Below are 4916 nucleotides of genomic sequence, written 5' to 3'. Positions count from 1 at the left end.
AATACCTAATGGATAATCATAACACTCTTGGTCACATGTTTTTCCTGCAGCCTGAAGGTTTTTAAAAGAGAAAGATATGAAATGCCTGCTGCTACCACCCTTTTAAATTGCTATCTTTTGAAAAGCACCAGTATGTGTTTTAGATTGATTTCCCTATTTTAGGGAAATGACAGACAGTAGTTTCAGTTTTGATGGTATACGCGAAACAAATAAAACATGTTTATAAAAGTTGTATCTTGAAACACTGGTGTTCAACAGCTAGCAGCTTATGTGGTTCACCCCATGCATTGTTAGTGTTTCAGATTTTATGGTTCTCTCCAGCAGCTATTTCTGCAGTACTCGCATTTACTTTTTGTCTGACCCTAATTGAATTATATCTTCTTTTCATGGAGGCATTTATATTCAAAGTGGCAATTCTTTCACTTAGATGCATAGGGAGAGTCACAAATTTGATGGAGATGACAATTTAGTTATTTATGTATTGTTGGAATCTGTGCTAGCAGTTTGAGCACTAGTTCTGTGTGCCTATGAACTTAATGCTGCTTGTCATATCCCACTTTGACTTCATGGAGAATTAATCCCATCTTTTCAGCAAAGGCTACTAATACTAAGTGAATGGTATTTTCTGTGCAGAAATTGAATTTTATTAGCCTTTAGCTAAGAAATTTTTCCAGTAGGTGCTCAGCCACTAAAGAAAAAAACAAAACACAAAAATGATTCTCAAACATTCATTGTTAGACAACTGGAGTTTCTGCTGGTTTTGTAACCTAAAATGGATAGGCTGTTGAACATTCCACATTAAGAAGTTTTTTGTAGGGTGGTGGGGAAGGGGGGTATCTTCAATGTTTATTTTAAAATAAAATAAGTTCCTGACTTTTCTCATGTGTGGTTGTGGTACATCATATTGGAAGGGTTATATGTTTACTTTTACAAATGAGTTTTTCTTATGCTAGCACCTCCCATTGTGTGCTCTAAATGACATCTGCCTGGGATGTACCACAACCATATGGTAGGTGTATTTTATGGGGAATAGATAAAATATTCATGGTTTACTGGGTAATCCCTAGATGTGTATGCTTACAATACTTCTATATACAAAACTAAATTTGCTATCTGTGTAGAAAATAATTTCATGACATTTAAAATTGAAGTAAATAAGTTCTTTATACGGTGATCTCTATGAATCAGTTCAGAGATGGGACGGGGGAGAAATGCTTTCTAGGTTTCAAACTTCTATGCATTAGTGTAGATGTTGTGAATGTGTAAAGGTGTTAGTAGTTTCATTATTTCTATGTATGTTTTTAAAAGAGTCGTTCTTTTTGAAATACTATAGTTTTTTTGGCATTCTATCACAGTCTAAATGTAAAGCTTTTACGTCTCAATTCAGACTATATTTTTTAAAGGAGGTGCCTTGTTATGAGGCAGAGAACTTTTTAAAAAGTCCCGTTAAGATCTGAGTCTTGATACTAAGTGTTACTTGGTACTAAGTGGTACTAAGTGTATAATTTGTGAATACTTATCCTACCTGCAGAAGGCCTTTTGTTTGGTCAAATGCATATTTTAGCAGAGTTGCAAGGAAATGACTGTCACATGTGTCACTGTAGCTCCTTGGTGTAGTAAGACTCCACATATAAAGTACTTTTGTAAATGCACAATATCAATCATCTCATGTGGATAATGAGACTTCTATTTTAAAGCTTTAAGGTAGAATGTCGTTGATGACCTTGGTGAGAGCAGTTTTATTTCTAGATCCTAATATCCCTACCGAATATGGAAGAGTTTTTGCAGTCACTGTATCTTGATATTAAAACAAATATCCTTTGAAACATTTTTAATCAGTTAGTTTCTACGTTCTTTTGTCTCCTATATATGCAACTCTGTTACGTGGGAGACTTTTTCACTTATAGGAGGCATGAGAATGTGTTTATTTTCTGAAGGCTCAATCACTGAAGTGTTCTGTTGACAACCAGTTCATAAAATGTAGAAGGCAGTTGAGTCATCAGCCTAAGTGTCTTAGGAAATGTGTACTGTTCTTTATATTTCAGTAATATATCTAATTAGAGTATTGAGATACAGGTAAGCACTGAGTCACCCTTTTTCATTTCATCTTTAAGTTCCTGGATCCTCATCCCACTTGAGTACTTACTAAGCACTTTGATTATAAATTATATTCAAAGTATTAGTATTGCCCTTAAACTTATCCCTTCTGTAGAGTCAGTGGGGAGGGAAAACCATCAGGAAAATGGAAGTAAGTTGTTAAGGCTTATCTCTATACCTTTTTCCATTCTGAGTTCTATAAAACTACTGGAAAAGAATAGTGAATGTCTTAAATTACATAGATTAAATATTAAAATCTGATTCCTTACTGTCTTTGAAGTCTGCGTTAGTTGTGTATAGTATCCAGCAAAGCTCTGAAGTGCTACTTGTGAGAGGAGAGGAAAAACCTTAAATCTCTCTGGTAGCCTTGTCTTCTCAGGAGCCTAGGCTACCACCACCTTCTTTCAATCAGGAGCTCACTGAATGAATGTAGGCAGGGAAAAGACCTCCTCCTGGTCTAGCAAAGGCAGTTCTTAGTAGTTATTTTTATTTGTAAGTGCTGCTTTAAGTATGGTCTTTATATTAGGGAGACACCGTATTAAGCCAGTGAACTAAGTGTCCTTTGCCAAGCATAATGGCAAGCACTAAGCATTCAGTGGTGACAAAATCACTGTGGTTACTGCTTTCACTGAGCAGTCGGTTCAAAGAATGATGTGACACAAAAATGTAGCAAACGCCATGATGGAGCAACATAGTTGATGACAGCTATAAAGACCATGACTGATAAGTTATGACCTAGTCAGAATGGGAAAGACTTTGTTGAAAGGGATAATTGAACTATGACTTGAAGGATGAGGAGTAATTAGGCAGAGAAGTGGGGAGAGGAGCATGTCAAAGGGCACAGTCTCCAGTGACTGGGAAAGCTATCTGCTCAGGTAGGAGAATGGGTTTTAGTAGAGTAGTTAGAGGCTGAAAAACAGGTAAAGGGTACTACAGGTGACTGATAGTTATGTTCATGTTTTGTCTAAGAATAGTTGGAAACTGTAAGGTTTCTAAGCTGTGTGTAAGGGGCCAGTAGCGGGTCACCTAACAAAATTCCCATTTAAAGAATATACAATGCAGTTTTGAGATTAACTATCGGGTGAGCGATGTCTACTGGGAGTAGTCTATGTGAGAAATGATTACAACATAAAGTGGAGGGCACTAGTGAATGGATCCTACATACTTCCTGTCTCAGTATCCTTTGCTGGGTAATCCAGACTTGAGTCATGAGACTGATCTCTAACTGCATTCTTCCCCAGGTGATCTCATCTAATCTCAGGACTTTGAATACAATCAGTATTGTAGTCACTCCTAAATATTTCTAGGTCCCAAACTCCCCAAAACTCCCATCTTGGATGTTCCAAATCAATCTCTTCTTTAACCTGCATTCATCCATTTGCTCAGGGCAAATATTTTGGGTATAGTTTTTTTCTTTTGTATCCTGTATCTAGTTCTTAACCAAATCCACATAGTTTTACCTTGAAAATATATCCTGAATCACCTAACACTTCTGACCACCACTGCCACCAGCTTAGAGCAGGTAACTACAGTAGCTTATAATGGCTTGCTCTGCTTCTAATCATCCTGCAGTGATTTTTGTGGGCAAGTCAGATTTTGTCACTTCTTGGTTCTCCAAACTCCACTGGTTTTCCCATCATACCTAGAATTAAATTATAAATTTTTGGTCTATGTGCATTAGTTATTTGGCCTAATTTCCTACCGTTTTGTTCTTGCTCACTGTAGTCTAGCTAGTTAGTCTGTGTGTTAGATCTTTGGCCTATGAAGGCTTTTCACTCAAATACTCTTAACGCTCATTCTTTCTAAATTCAGGTGTTTGCTCCAGTGTCATCTGCTCAGAGGCCTTCCATGTCCACCACTAAAACGTATCCTTAGTCACTTTACTTACTGGATAGTTTCCTCTTAATAGCACTTAAAACTTACCCAGAATTATGCAAACTTTATGTGTGACAAATATTTTGGTCCCTTTATTCGATATGTCTGGCATACTGACATTGGTTGGGCAAATTTGAAAAAGATGGATGTTGCACTAAAAATGGGTAGTGATGATTACACCGGAATTGAAGTGTCTTGATTGGAGGAAGGAGTTTCCCCGAGGAAGGGAAAGGAGCTCGGCTTTAGACATTTTGAATCTGAGGTATTCAAGAAATGTCAGGCAAGCATTTGGGATTTGTTTACTTGAAGTTCAACAATCTGGCCCAAAGACGATGTCTAAGGAATATATAGGTGGTTCTTGCTTGGGCAAGTTCCCGGGGAGCTGGGCAGGAGGGGGGAGAGGAGGGGAAGTAATGTAGCAAGAGCAGAGCCCCATAGCACTGGTTTTCAGAAAAGCGCCATCATTTGATGGCCAGTTTAGGCCTAAAGGGAACTTACAAAGTATCCGCACTGGTGGGTAGAAATCATACTGAATTTCCGACGGGTCCACAGGGGCATTTCTTCAGGTGTGGAAGATCAAGTGAATGAAATGGGTCTTCTGAGCGAGTTTCCTTATTTTGTCACATTAAGACGGGAAGTTATTATTTAAATAAAAGAATCGGTAAATCCACGCACAGATTCCTGGAGTCGGTAGTATCGTACAACTAGGTTAGACACTAAAAACCCTGGACCACTTACGTGTGCTGTCCCGGACCTATCTGGTAACCCCGACTCGCCCCAGTACAGCGGCAGGCACTTATTTTGCCCTTTGGGGCCATAGCATCTTGATTTCTGATAAGAGGCAAATCCCATCTGTGCCACCGCTAGTAGACTAAATTCCAAAGCCGCACGCGCGGTGTAGGCTGCAGCTCCGCCTCCTGGGGCTATGACGTCATCACACGGAG

This window comes from Suricata suricatta, chromosome 11 (assembly GCF_006229205.1).
Source record: "Suricata suricatta isolate VVHF042 chromosome 11, meerkat_22Aug2017_6uvM2_HiC, whole genome shotgun sequence".
Classification (NCBI taxonomy): Eukaryota; Metazoa; Chordata; class Mammalia; order Carnivora; family Herpestidae; genus Suricata; species Suricata suricatta.
The sequence above is the reverse complement of the archived record's forward strand: the minus strand, read 5'-3'. Positions refer to the sequence as shown.